The 15986-nt window shown below is 38.4% G+C and overlaps 1 long non-coding RNA gene across 1 annotated transcript; it reads right to left on the bottom strand.

Annotated features, from left to right (window-relative positions):
• Window positions 1-5465: 5465 nt before the first annotated feature.
• On the bottom strand, window positions 5466-8214 carry LOC106055521 (uncharacterized). The gene is made up of 3 exons (XR_008777805.1): window positions 7801-8214; window positions 7089-7165; window positions 5466-6810 (listed from the first exon to the last, which is right to left on the bottom strand). It is a non-coding gene; the product is annotated as an uncharacterized LOC106055521 (long non-coding RNA).
• Between the last annotated feature and the right edge of the window lie 7772 nt (window positions 8215-15986).

The following is a 15986-nucleotide window of genomic DNA, read 5'->3' as shown; positions in this document are numbered from 1 at the left end:
CTAGGGGTTTTGAGTTTTAAACCCCCTACTTGGGGTTTTTGCAGTTAACCCCCCCCCCTCTTCTATAAAACAAAACAAAAAACAAAAATGCAAACGAAAATCCCCTAATTCCAAGAGCACAGTTAAGGGAGATTTTGATTTTAAAACACCCTCCAAAATTTACGATAAACCCCCTCTTCAATATAAAAAAAAGTTAATTACGCACTCAAAATGTTATGAGCGTAGCTAAATGGGTTTTGACTTAGTTTTTAGTTTAAACCCCACTTCAGCGGGGTTTGAAGGTAAAAAATACCTCTTTAATAATAAAAACAAAGCAAATTATACACTCAAAATGTTTTGAGTGTAGTCAAAGAGGTTTTGAGTTTAAACTCCCCTCCAGTGGAGTTTGAAGCTAAAAAGTACCTCTTCAATATAAATAAAAGCAAATTACTCACACTAAAATCTATGAATGCAGACAAAGAGGTTTTGAGTTTAAACCCCCCGCCAGGGGGGTTTGAGGCTAAAAAATACATCTTCAGTGTAAGAAAAAAAGCAAATTACGCACTCAAAATGCTATGAGCGTTGCCAAAAGGGGTTTTGAGTTTAAACCCCCATTCAGAGTGGTTTAATGCTAAAAATACCTTTTCAATATAAAAAAAAAGCAAATTACACACTAAAATTATTTGAGCGTAGCCAATCCAATCGGGAGTTTTGAGTTTAAACCCCTCTTCTACAGATGGCGTTTGTTTAAAGTTTGAAACCCCTCCAGATGGTTTTGAGTTTAAGATCCCCCTACAGAGCATTTTGAGGTGGAAAACCCCCAACAGATGATTTTGACGATAAAACTTCTCTTTTCGATATAAAATCTAAAGCAAACTACAGTCACTTAATTCCAAGAGCGTATTCAAGAGTGGTTACACATTTCTACCAGTGGCGGGGCTCCATAAATAAACTGCAGTGAATAGTCATCTGCCGAAATTGAAAAACACTAAATGTGTCTCAACAAAGATGGCTAAGACAGATTTTAGGAGTCCTCCCCCTAAACACCCCCCCCCCGAAAAAAATCCTGGCTACGCCCATGTCTGTATATATATATAATTCTCTACGTCGCCCAATTATCTTAGTCTTCTTTAAAAGATCTTTAAAAGTCGATTTTTTAGACGCCTCACAGTAAAAAAAGTAAGAAAGATCAGAATTAGAAGTTTTTAAGATTTCAGATATTTCAGATTTAAGACTTCACTTAATGTAATAATTTATTTTAAAATATAGTTAATAATATTATTATTAAATAAATAGTGCTACAACCGTTTTTTTTTTTTTTGTTTTGTTTTGTTTTAGAGAAAAACAATTTTGCGCTCCTTTGTTAGCACGCTAGCAGGGGGGGGGGGGGGGGGGAAGCCACAAAGTTAGAGAAGCGCTGGCTTCAGAATTTAAACAAAAACACAAAACAAAATTGTTGATGTATGTGTATCAAAAAGCTTTTAATTATCTAATTATTTAATTGAACTCGTTATAATAGTTTTACTCTTCTACTGTTCACGGAATTTTGATCAGCCCCCCCCCTCTTTTTTTTTCCTTATTCCCTCACAACGCCTATGCTTGGAGCCATAGTAACGACAGTCCAAAGAGAGAAATTTTTTGTCACATGTTGAGACTGGATTGGAATTTTAACACCGCCCCCCTTCCCTTTAGCAGCTTGGTTTAACATTAAAATCTCATCTAAAATAAAATCAAAGCAAAAGTATGTCACAAAATTCCATGTTGTTAGCCTAGTAAATTTTGTAAAATGTGTTTTTGGACGTAGGCGACCTGTAGTACAAGCTGGTGGGTTGCTGAAACCAGCACAAGTGTTGCAAGAGCCGCTATCTACATGACAACTGTTTGGACATGTTGCTTGGCAGTTAGTACATTGAAGATTTGAATTTGTATAGGTACCAGCAGGGCATTCTGGGGAAAAACAGAGAAAAGATTTACAAAACGTACTAAATAAAAAAAAAAAAATGTACAAACAGAGATCGTATTGAAACACATATTCAGTGGCGGTAACTGACGTGGTCACACAGGAATACTTTCAGCATAAATATCAGAAGCTAGGAACAAACAAAAAACTAGTTCATGCTTCCCTCTAAACAAAATAAAAGAGTGAGGGACTTGTCCAAGCCAGACGTTTCTCAACTTTTGTTAAAACTAAGGCGTCATTGGATACCACGCTTAGGCCAGCCACCATAAATATTTGGGCCTGAGACCATTGGGTACGTTGTGAGGCTCTCTACACTGTTCTCACATGCTCAAGACGTTCATATGTAAACACTATAACTAGACGCTTTTGGTTAGCTGTTTCGGGCCAGCCAAACTGCTCGTATTAACAGATGAAGTGTTAAATATCGATATTTACGGCCTCTAAAAAAAAATGAGAACGATGTTAGTAAAAGATCATAAGCCTAGTAATTAAATTTCTCAGAATTTTTCTTTGCAAAAACAAAATTTAATCAAATACTCTGAAAGACACAAAGATAAAGGCACATTCCTCGTCCCATATGCTAGGACAAATTTGTACAAAAGCTGCTTCTTCCCTAGTGCTATTAGAGCATGGAATAAGTTGCCTGAGATAGCCAGGAAAACCAGTGACTTGGCAGAATTTAAGTCATTGGTTAATATCCATGACTAAATGCATGACGCGTAGGACGTAATCATCTTCTTTTTTGAAGTAACGTCTGTATTATATAAGATAAGATAAGATAATTGAAGACATTAAATAACGCTTATATCCCGGTCCGACGGGAAGCAAATGTTCATGTTTTCTACACTTGCTTTGGTACGCCTAGTTCGGCCTAGGCGGGATGGGTTCTGTGGAGGTAGCACAGTCAAAGGAAAACGGAGAAAACCAGACGAGATTACAAAACTAACGGCGAAAGGAAGTCATGCGTTAACCCGACCTGGCGGACCAATCTAAATATATAATCTCTAAACAATCAATAATTAAGTGCCTCTCAAAACAGTAAACGGAAAGGTGTTGTTAGTAAAAGAATTACCGCTCTTGGCTGTTTCTTTGCTGCCTTATCAAATCAGTGAAAATGAGTGAAGTGTCGGAGGCCCTAGACGGTATCAGAAGAGCGAAAAAAAGGCCATTTATTGAAGTTTTCACACAGCGAGAGCGAGACTTTGAAATTCGGAAGATCAAATATTGCGCCTGGACCCCAATGAAATAAATTGAAATGCTACAAAACCTTGCAGCGATACTGCAGGGGCGGACTGGGTATCAAAATCGGCCCGGGCATCACCATATAAACCGGCCCACAAATGGCATGTCATATATTTTCGGTGTGGAGGGAGGATTTTAACCCCCCACCTCCGCAATTTATATATATGTATATATATATATTAGTGTGTGTATATGTAATTAATCTTCATTACATTCTTATCTTTCATTCTTTTAAACTTTTTTCTAAACTTTAAAAAAATGCATATTTTGAGGTATCTACAGTGCAATTAGCCTGCTACTCTTCCGCTACAAAAAATCAAAAACTGAACCTTCTATTCACTGGAGTCCAGTGACTGGTAGAAAATGGTAAAATCCTTTAGTTTTGTATTGGAAGTGGGGGGGGGGGGGGAGGGAAACCACAAAACCCCTTTGGCTACGCTCATGACATTTCGTGACTGTAGTTTGCATAAGTTGGCTGTACTGAGGAAGTAAGTAAAGTTTCCCTTTCAGACAATGAGATCTGAGGCCAGTGATGGTTTGAACTCCTCCCCTCTCGTCTACGCCCATGTGTTTTATCATAGGTGTAAGCAGACCTGCCTACCAAAAAAAGTCCAAATGCGTAACGCTGATGGTCAAAATGCGTATTTTGGCACCAGAATGCGTAACACTTACGCGATAAACAATAATATTATTATATTATTATTATTATATAAAATATATAATATTAGCTCTAGATGTCATGATATGATTAGATCTACAATCTAAATATAGATCAATACGACAATAGAGATGATATCTAGACTAGATTTGGATCTGTCTATAGGCCCCTATATAATGAATATAATCTACTCTAGATCTGGGCTCAAGAGTGTTACCGATGCCGTGGATCCGCTACAAACGTAGGTCTACTCCAAACTTTCGTATGCTTACCTTCATCCTTGATCTATTCTATACTAAGACTAAGAATCTAGTCTAGATCTAGAGTCAAATCTAGACTAGATGGTAGTAGATGTTGTCGATCTAGATCTAGTCAATCTAAATCATACTACAACTAAATTGGATCTAGAGTCTAGATTGTAGAATAATGTAGAGAATCATGACATAACGTAATGACTAGCTAGACTCTAGCTAGATCTATTCCTGTATAACAAGTTTTCTAGATCTAGAATCCAGATCTAGACTAGATATCTAAAATGTCACTGAATGTGTTTTGAATCGATAGCACTTCGATATTTTTTTCTATACAAATGAATACGGGAATCAGGGATTCAACATAATTAATTTCTACTAATGAACTTACAAAAAAAAAAAAAAAAGTCACATTGGTGTATCAGCCGTGACCTCCGTGACCCCAGGCCGTAAGGCTGGTTTGTGACGTAGTAGGTCAGCGACCATTGTTTCTGATCGTAACCAGAGCCTGGCTGTGTGTAAGCGCTTAGGCGAAGTGTTGTAAACTGTAACACAGCCAACGTGTAGTTGTCCTGATGACCATACACAGACGTATTATTAAACTAGACTAATCACTGGATCTAGACTTTATGTATTTACTTAATATACACACTAAGTGATTGTGTTAGCATTAGGGCTTAGGCGAAGTGTTGTAAAATGTAACACAACCAACATGTAGTTGTTGTCCTCATAACTATAAACAGACGTATTATTAAACTAGACAAATTACTAGGTCTAGACTTAGATGCTCATAACTATAAACAGACGTATTATTAAACTAGACAAATTACTAGATCTAGACTTAGATTCTCATTACTATAAACAGGCGTACTATTAAACTAGACAAATTACTATGTCTAGACTTAGATTCTCATAACTATAAACAGACATATTATTAAACTAGACAAATTACTAGGTCTAGAATTAGATCCTCATAACTATAAACAGACGTATTAAAGTAGATTAAGTACTAAAGATCCTCATAACTATAAACTGACGTATTATTAAAGTAGACTAATTACTAGGTCTAGAGTTTATGTATTTACTTAATATACACACTAAGTGATTGAAGACTGCTTTGTGTGTGTTGTAAACTGTAGTGTGTTGTAAACTGAACTGTAGCACACCTGGCTGAATGTTTGCATTAGTGCTTAGGCTAAGTGATATAGTCTGTAACTCATTAACGTGTAGTCATGTATGTTATGACTTTTCTATAAACAGTATTACATCTACATATGTTATTAGAATATAAAATTGATCAGTTGCTTTACAACTTAATGTACACACTAATGATAGCAAGCATCACAACAGAAATAACACAACATGAAAACAAATGTGTGGTGTTATATAGCAATTTTATTTGCAGACAAAGGATACCACTTTAATGAGTTAAGTTTTTATTGCAATTGCTTAATGAACATATGGAAAAAAAAATTTCAATAATTTACAATACACATTTTAAAAATACAATGATTACATATAATGTTAATGTGATTTAAATATATGGATGGCTGCCTGTTCAAGCGGTTTGCTCATATAATGTTAATGTTATTTAAATTATATATTATATATCTATGGATGGCTGCCTGGTGGAGCGGCTTGCGCTCCGGACTGTCGCTTAGATTTATTGATGGTCCCAAGTTCAAACCCTGGCCGCTCCCATCCCCAGTCATGCTGTCATTAAATTTCTTTAGAACCACATGAACACAATAACCAGCAACATATCTTATCTTATAGATTACACAAGTTACTTCAAAAAACAAGATAATTACCCATAATATATAACATCTAACAGTTAGACTTACAGAGAACCTTTATGATGTTTTGATGAATCATTAAAATTAGGAAAGATAAAAGAAATATTTTCATCTTTTTGATTTATCCCACTGTATCTTAAACCTTTAAATATATGTAGTGTACATGGTCAATAACTTATATAAGCAGGAATCTGCAGGATGTGGGTAGACAATACTTAATTTAGATAGTCCATAAAAAGTGACATGGTCTTCTTATTTAGTCCTGTTTGGTTTAAGTCAATTTAATATATTTATTTCATTGTCATTTTTTGTATTTGTGTACTTAGTGTTTTCTTTAATAGCATTTAAAAACTGTTAGTATTGTTGGTAAAATTTTTTGTAGAATATTGTTCTATGAGTTCTAACAAATTAGTAATTTCATAAATGTAGGATACAGTTTTAAGAAGTAGCTTATCACCTTTACCAAATACTTCTGTTTGTTTAAAAAAAAAACATCAAAGAGATGTACCAAGAACAATAGAATATATATATATACTACCTTAACTGGACCAGAACAATGTACAATGTACATAAATCATACACTCCTCTTGATAAAGAACATCCAAAACGAAGACACATTTATATTTCTTACACTATCTTGAAATTCACTGAAATCACTGATATGTTTTTTTTACTATTATATCCTTATATGTTTGACATGTTTCGGATGTTCCTTCAGAGTTGACAACAGGGGATGGGAGCGGGCAGGGTTTGAACCAGAGACATTGATAAATCCAAATGACAGTCCAGCGCGCAAACCACAAGACCAGGCAGCCATCCTGCAACTTCCTGAGACTTAACACTTTTTTTAATGCACTCTCTACTCTATCATGTGTAGTAGCTCGTCCACAATACTTCATCGTCTTCAAAATGTTAACGGCAGATCTGAAAGTTAAATAAAGTTTACTATTAATATTTTTTAGATGAAATGCAAACTGTAAATAAATACTGTATATAATATAATAATATCAAACATTTACTAGAATATCTATTGATAGAATCGTTATTAAATTAATAGATGTACATAGTTCTAGCCTAAAGTAGTATTACTTCCTAGCAATAGCCTCTTTTTATAGTCTTGTTGATCATCAAAAGCATAAAAAATTTAAATTATTTATAATACTAATATTATATGCTAGATGCTAGTAATAGTTATTACTTACTTTAGAGTATTCCTTTATAGTATGTAATCTTTCAATACTGTCCATGATACTTCGTCTTGAAAATGTTAATGGCAGATCTGAAAGTTTACAATTAATTTTTTAGAAATGAAATGTAAACTGTATAAAATATAAAATAAAATGTATATATTAGGCCTATATATAACATCTAACATTTACTAGAATAATTTGGTATATATACCGAGGTATAAAATATGACAGATCTAATAGTAACTGTCTAACAGTCTAATAGAATGAGTCTATGTAACTATAGAATACTAGTAATAGACTACAATAGATTATAGATCTGTACTTCTACTGGTTATATATATATAGGCCTATATAATATATATATCTATATAAAATATATATATGTATCTCTATCTATTATAAATCTATAAGTTACTACCTGTCTATTTGTACTTCTATATAATATACGGACTATACTATGCTATTGGTATATAAACTAGATCTAGACTCTATAATTATTGACAGAATCGTTATTAAATGAATAGATTTACAATTAGATCTACATCGTCCTAGCCTAGATCAAGTATTCAAAATTCAATGCCTAGGCTAGGCCTAGATTTCTAGATCTACCCACTTTGACTTTATATAATCATAATATAATGATTATCATGTTAATCATCAAAAGCATAAAAGTCAATTAATTATGTATAATGTTAATATGCTGGATCTAGAAATATTTACTTACTTTAGAGTACTCCTTTAATGGTACGTAGATCTAATCCTTATACTAAGCCAAAGGTATTACCGCTGGCCATTTTTTCTTTCTAAGCCACCATTCATCATCTTTTGGTAATCGGAAAGCATATCTGCTAGTTACTAGTAGTGCTAGATCTAGATCCTTTACAAAACGAGACATTTGTTCACCATTGTAGATCTAGAGTTTTAATCCATGATGAATATTTTGAAAAGTCTAAATCATATTTAGATGAAGATTCTATTTGTTTCAAAAGAAATCTTTCTGTCTATGTAAACTACACAGCAACACAGTGGACTGAGTGGTTACGTACACACGCATCAATCAGTGACGCATAACCTTGGCCTCTGACCAGTGATGACGTAGGCCGCGACCTGGTCAGAGCTAAGGCTTTCTATGTCGAAGGCGCCGTATCAGCTAACTGACGGTACCAACCTGGTACCAACCCGCCACTCCCTCACTCTCGCGTGCTTCATTTTATAGACTAAATCTAATTGCTTTTAAGAACCAATCAACGTATAGATCTGGACACAATGTGTTCCCCATCCCCCACCAGGACGGCTTAGCGTGACCTCCGTGACCGCTCGTAAGCTAGTCAAGAGAGGGGAAAAAAAAAAGGATACGAAATGCGTAACGCGGCGGGTTAAATGCGTATTTGCGTACTGACGGTCATTTTTGGGAGATTTTGCGTAACGAATACGCATTTTGCGTAACGGTAGGCAGGTCTGGACCGTGTAAGCCTAATTCTATTAAAAATATATATAGTTTGATAACGCATCGAAAACTGGATGTATGCTTTCGTAGGCTCATATAATGTATTCTATTTATGCATGTAGGCCTATGTAGTCTGAAAACTATAAACACTACAATAGCAGCCTTAATGAGTTTCAAACTTTTTGAAATTACTAATAGATTACAGACGTTTCTTCAAAAGATAAAATAATTAGATCCTACGCTTTTCACATGTCAATCTAGTCATGCATGTTGATCTGTGACTTAAAATATGCTAAATCATTGGTTTTCCTGGCTGACTCAGGCAACCCATTCCTTTAAAGTGGTATCACCACAAATACAAAACTAGGGGTCTATCGAGCCGTCATCCTCCCTACATTGCTCTGTGCCTCAGAAACATGAATAGTGTACAGTTAACATGCAAAGAAACTGAATCACTTCCACATGACATGTTTGTGAAAAATACTGAATGTCAAATGGGGCCCATATAGCCAGTCCGCCCCTGAGCGATAGGCAAAAGGAGATACACTTACCTAGACAACCGGGAATTTTCCCAAGACTTGGTTGGAGGCAAGGATTTCCCCTATTATCAAGAAGGGATAAGACCAAGAAAATGCAAAAAAATCTCACGTCCAATGACGAGAATACGTCGGAACGCATGATCGATAGAAGGCTCAAATGGTACCTTGAGAAAAGAAATTAATTTATCCAGAACATTGCGAGTTGATCGGGTGACATTTATGGAAAAAAAAAAAAAACGGCTAGCAATGGAACAAACGATTCGTAAGGCGACGCTAGCGGTTTTTTTAGATCCTAATCAGGTTTGTTCACGTTCCTTTGTGTATTCGTTTTTTTTTTCTCTCCAATCACTAAGTTGCTCGTGGCACACATGTTTGTAAATAACTCTCCATTTTTTCTTCACCTCACCTAGTCTTCTGCTTTCATGTGATCTCGTCATAACCTTTGTTGTCATTGTCAATCTTAGTGTTGAAGTCGCCCATTATGAGGAGGATGTTCTTTTTAGGTCCATCATGTCTGATGGTAGTCAGCCTGTTGTAAAAATGCTCTTTCTTCTCCTCTTCACTGTCTTTTGTTGGGGTGTAGCATTGAACCCGCATTGGTAAAGCTCGAGCAGCCTTCCATCACCAGAAGAACACCTGAGGATCTAGGGAAATAAGCACCACCACCAAGATCAGGCTCTTTAACACCATTGATAAGCCAATACTACTTTATGGAGCAGAGACCTGGAGAACCATTATCTCCACCATGAAAAAAATCCAAGCATTCATCAATACCTGTCTGAGGAAGATTCTTATGATCCGCTGGCCAGACATGACCGTGTCGAAAGCTTTAGTGAAGTCCACAAAAGACGAGTATAGGTTTAGATAATTATAAATAAAAAAATAAATATAACTTTTATTACAATTTAGACACATTTTAACTTAAGATGGAGGCGATGTGGCTGAGCAGTAAAGCGCTTGGCTACCGAACCGGGGTCCGGAGTTCGAATTCTGGTGAAGATTGGGATTTTTAATTTCAGGATCTTAAGGCGCCTCTGAGTCCACCCAGCTCTAATGGGGAAAAACAAAGGCGGTTGGTCTTAGTTCTGGCCACATGACTCCCTCGTAAACACCTTCTTTCACCCCTTGTTAGACGCTTAGGTGTGGGCCACCACCTGACATCCGCCACAATCTGTCTGAGTTTATTGTTGGTCTCAGCTTCCCACCGATCCTGCCACTCTCGACAGGTGGCAGAGGCAATACTCAGTCTCATGTCCGAGCAGGGAATTTGGGTTCCTGACACTGCTTGATTTAGGGCTCTCTTTGCTTGTCTGTCTGCCGTTTCGTTTCCCTCTATGCCCACATGGGAGGGGATCAAGATGAAAGTGACATTGCTATGGTCGGCTGTTATTAGGTCCAAAAGCTTTGGGCTCTTATTTACCAATGGAATGTCAGTCTTCATCCGCCCCAAAGTTTGAAATGCAGATTTGGAGTCGGAGCATATGATACAGTTTTTCCTTTCTGATGCTTTGACGGCCATAAGTGCAAGCGTGTAATTCGGACGTAAAGATGGAGCAGCCATCGGGGAGTCTACGAGAGATTGTTTTGTTCCGAAAGGAGCAGGCATACGCGACCTTTCCATCCATTTTGGATCCGTCTGTGTAGATGGTGCCACAATCTTCGTAGCTCTCCTGCAATTCCCTATAGTGGACTCGTAGTATGCTTGGGTCTGTATTTTCTTTTTTGAATTTAAAGAGGTGTAAGTTAAATTTGAGTTTACTCATCAACCAATGGGTGTGGTTAAATTTTGGATGGATTCTCTCATTCGAAGGCCCAACAACTGTATGACGTTAGGTCTTCGATTTATAACGCTGCATCTGTATTGTTAAATATGGATGTCGAAAGCAGGGTTCGTGGGGTTGGATTTTAGCATTACTATATACTGCATTGCATGGGCGTAGCCAGGGGGGGGGTTTGGGGTTCAACCCCCCCCCCCGAAATGAAATCCCCCCCCCCTTGGGGGGGATTGGAATTTAGTGAATGATTTTTTGCTTTGATTTTGTTTATTTTAGGTGAGATTTTAATACTAAACCATCAATTGCCCTAGCACAACCAATGGGGTTTTGAGTTTAGAACCCCTTACCAGGGGGTTTTGAGTTTAAAAACCCCTACCAGGGGGGTTCGAGTTTAAAAACCCCTACCAGGGGTTTTGAGTTTAAAACCCCCTACTAGGGGTTTTGAGTTTTAAACCCCTACTTGGGGTTTTTGCAGTTAACCCCCCCCCCCTCACTTCAGCGGGGTTTGAAGGTCAAAAATTCCTCTTTAATAATAAAACCAAAAAAAAATTATACACTCAAAATGTTTTGAGTGTAGTCAAAGGGGTTTTGAGTTTAAACTCCCCTCCAGTGGAGTTTGAAGCTAAAAAGTACCTCTTCAATATAAATAAAAGCAAATTACTCACACTAAAATCTATGAATACACCCAAAGGGGTTTTGAGTTTAAACCCCCCGCCAGGGGGGTTTGAGGCTAAAAAATACATCTTCAGTTTAAGAAAAAAAGCAAATTACGCACTCAAAATGCTATGAGCGTTGCCAAAAGGGGTTTTGAGTTTAAACCTCCATTCAGAGGGGTTTAATGCTAAAAATACCTCTTCAATATAAAAAAAAAAGCAAATTACACACTAAAATTATTTTAGCGTAGCCAATCCAATCGGGAGTTTTGAGTTTAAACCCCTCTTCTACAGATAATGATAATGAATTTCATCTTCTCCTGGCGTTGTGTCGTGGGATTAGTCCAGCGAGTCCTTCAGTTCTTCAAGCGAGAATAGTCTTCATTGTTCTCTATGGGATGTCTTTCTTTCCTGATTTTAACTTTTTGGATTTCTGGCTAGTAGTGCAAAGTGGATGATTTATCTACTATTGAGGATGCAATGCAGTCAGTTATATCTCTGTGGGACGTAACTGTTCGTCCTTGGTTTTTCAAATGTCCTATTGCATTTGATTCTTTCCCTTTGATCCGCCTTACTGCCTTCCAAACCGCTCTAGCAGAAGTTTTGGCATCCAGACTGCCAATAAATTTCTCCAGGAATTCCTTTTGGCTGACCGTATGGCTTATCTAGCCTTCGCACTAGCTATCCTGAAAAGCTTTAGACTTTCCCGGGTAGGATTCTTTATAAGTGCAGCCAGTCGTTTTTTCCTATCGCTTATAGCACTTTTGCAAGTTGAATCAAACCTATTAAACCATGGTTTGCTTGGCCGTTTTGGATTTGCAAAGGAATCAGCTGGACTTTGTTCATTAAGATATTTTCTGTGATTTCCTCCGAACATCTTTTTTGGAATTGTTCCCAATCGGCCTTATTCAGCTTCCACCTCTGAGGTCGTCCCATTGAGGGGAGATTGTTAGTAATGATGATTGGGAAGTGATCACTACCCCGTGTTTAAAGTCGTCCAGAAGTCCGGGGACGCAGACGGTGAGCTCGATGCACGTGAGAGATACAGTTCCTGGGTGCAAGTAGGTCGGTGATGCATCATTAAGTATGTATAAATCATCTTGGATGAAGATATCCCCCTGCATACGACTTCTTGTGGCAGTATTGTTGGATCCCCACATAGTGATATGGGCATTGAAATCCCCAAAGATTATATAGGGCCGAGGGAGTTGTTTTATGAGGTTCTCCATGTTTGTTGGGTTCAATGGAGCGCCTGGAGGTAGATACAGGCTGCAGCAATTGATAACCTTGTGTAGGGTTATCCTAGCTGCTACAGCCAGTAGTGTGGTCTGTAACTCTACCCTCTCATGGGGGACGCTGTCCTTCACAAGGATACAGACTCTTCCTAATGCTCTCTCCGCATCCTCAACATTCCTGCTGTAAGCACTGTAGCTTCGGAAGCTGATACTATCTTTCAGAAATGTTTCCTGTAAGCAAATAGCTACAGGAGTCTCAGAGTCCATCATTAGCTGCATTTCTTCATAATCTGCATTGAGGCCTCTACAGTTCCACTGCACAATTCTGGAATCCATGGCTTATTCTAAATGACTTACTTGGAGCTATTAGGCCTTGGTATTTTAATTCTTGGGTTTGGATGGAGAGAAGGACAACCCCCTTTTGGGGGGAGTCTTTCTCTCTGGAGAGGGGAGATCCCTCTGGTTAGAGCGAAGGTTATTTCCTCCTCCCTCACCTCGGGTATCTCCCTTAGGGAGTTGGTCAACCTTTAATTCAGTAGAGGTTGGGGTGTCTGGCTGGGTTCTCTGAGAAGAACCTGTGTCCGACATAATGTCTCCGGGTTCTCCCCGGAGTGTTGGTTTTGACATGCTGCTCAGTCTCCATGCTCTCATTAGCGAGCACAGAGAACCTGTTCTTAAGCATGACAACAGGGCTTTCTATTCTCTTCAAAGGTGTATTTTGTGGCCTTGTTTTCTTCTGCGTTGGAGGAGGAGGAGGGGGGGGGGTAAGTGTGGCTATGGATTTCCCTGTCTTTACCACAGCCTGGGCATAGGTCTTTGTCAAGCGGAATTGACACTTGGGTAGGGCCGATACAGCCGATTTCGTCTGGCTGAAGTTACATCCGTTTCTTGCCTTGTACTCCTACACGGCAACCTCCTGTTTCCACACAGGGCAGTCCTTTGAGTAGACCAAGTGGCCAGCGTGACAGTTCGGGCATTAGAACTGGGCTGTGCTCATGACCCTCTTTAGCACATCTGGCACACACAGAGTTCCTCTTGCAGACTGCCGCGCCGTGTCCATAACCCTGGCACTTGAAGCACCTCATAGGGTTAGGTATGTAGGGCCTCTCTGGAATTCGTAGGTACCCTGCCTTCACATACTCTGGCGGTGTCCTAGTTCCGAATGTGAGGATAATAGTGGCGGTTTTGATCTCCTCATCATCCCAGCGCCTGGTAATGCGCCTGGCATGGGTGACTCCTTCAATTTACTCCACTATTTCCTTCTTGGAACATTCCAGTAGGTCCCTAAAGCTGATTACACCTCTGCTGGTGTTCAGACTCTTGTGTGGCATGACTTCCACTTGGAGATCACAGATTCTTCTGCATCGTAAAAGCCCATCAGAGTGTATCTTACTATGGACTTCTACAAGAAGTTCTAATGACTTGTGCAGCTTAGATACATTCTTGGGCTCTTCCACTACTGCCATAAGTCCCTTGTAGATGAGAAAAAGGCACATCTTTGTCAGGCTTTTCCCCTCCTCTGTGCACCTGACCACCAAAAATGATGGCCAGGTAGGCTTTTTGTTGCCTTCTCCTTTTTAGCTTCAATACGGCGTCTCTTGCCCAGACACAAATCTGGGGCAAGTAGTTTTTTGGTGTTTTTTTAAATTCATATATATTCTTGTAAGTTCAGCACCTGTGCTCCCCACCCGCCATCAAGGCCAACAAGGGGGCGAGCCATTCGGAAGTCAAGAATGAGCCCGCCAGGGCCACCCTCAGTCAGCTGCTACATCGGACATGTGTCCGATACAGCAGCTCCCTGATTGACCCTCCAGCCACCGCCCTCCAGCATACGTTGACGACCTATGCTGGTAGCTCTGCGCGACCACCCGGTTGACCCAGAGCGGGCCATCTGGGCCTCAGGTCTAAAGGAACTTGGAGCAAAAGTATTGTGTTGTGGTGGTTTATCCTCAGATAGCCACCACTCAAACACCAGGATCTCTTTATCGCCCCTTACCCGTCGCAGTCCACGGCAAATGGACTGGTCTAAGACATAGTACCGCTCCTCCCACTCGAAAGGTTAAGGTGGGGGGGGGGATTGATGCAATCTTACTTATTCCTCTCACCAAACTTTATTATTTTATGTATAGTTCGAATTCAACCCCCATACAGACAATTGTTTTTAATACAGGTTTTGATGATCTCATTAAACTATAAGTCAGTTTCCTAAATGAGACCATGGTACAAACATGCTTCCCCCCCCCCCTTTAAATTACATGCAAATCTGCCAGGTGCATTAGATTACATCCATTGATTTCTATTCCCAACAGACATTTGAAAAAAAAGTATTTAAATTAGTTAAATGTTAGTAAAAGCTAAGAAACTTTTGAAACTCAGATTTTAATTGACAAAATTATTTTGAGTAAAGGGTGATTTAGGTGACAGATTTTCTATTGGCATAGATAAAGGCGAACAACCGAAGACAAGACCTCACAGAACACATTTTAAATATATAGCTAGAAATACCATAAATTTATCAAAGTAAAGAAACCATTTTTTTAAACGAAACATTCCATTATTTTTTTCTCTCTATTATTGTTTTATTTGGTTTTAGCATGTAAATTAGCGTGATTACTTCATCAAATATTTTTGAAAATAAAAAAAAAATGTTCCATAAACATGCACAACCAAACATATGTGAAACACTAAAACGCATACTACTTGCAATAAAAAATATATCACACATATAAATGAGCATAATGGGAACCATGCCTGGTCGTGTGGTATTGTCTCGGGTTATGTGGTCTCGAAAGTCTCGGGTTCAAACCCTTCCCGCCGCAATCCCAACATCCTGTGGGAGGTTTGTTTGTATGTTATAATCTTTAATATAAAAAGTAGGAAAGGTAAGATTTCTACCTGGGAGTGCCGGGGACCATGATATCAATAAGAGCCACACTGAAGTAATAATGGGATTTAACAACAATCACTAAATAAAATTGTAAGACCAAACTAATTGTTAAAAATATGTCTTGTTCTATACATGGATAATACGTAAAAAAACAAACACACCTACAAAACATAGATATGTACCATTCTTCTTTAAAAAAATAAATAAATGAATGTAAACAATGTGATCAAAAACTTTCCCGCCAAAACAATGCGTCGCGCCAAAAACGGCCGCGCCGAAACGCTTCATTCCGGCACCTATTTTTTTTTCTGGCGATTCAGAGAAAAGTACTACACACGATGTCGTTATTTAGAATGACCTGTCTTACTAGATAG

The sequence above is a fragment of the Biomphalaria glabrata genome, chromosome 5 (genome assembly GCF_947242115.1).
Source record: "Biomphalaria glabrata chromosome 5, xgBioGlab47.1, whole genome shotgun sequence".
NCBI lineage: Eukaryota > Metazoa > Mollusca > Gastropoda > Planorbidae > Biomphalaria > Biomphalaria glabrata.
This window is presented reverse-complemented; position numbering and strand designations above follow the sequence as displayed.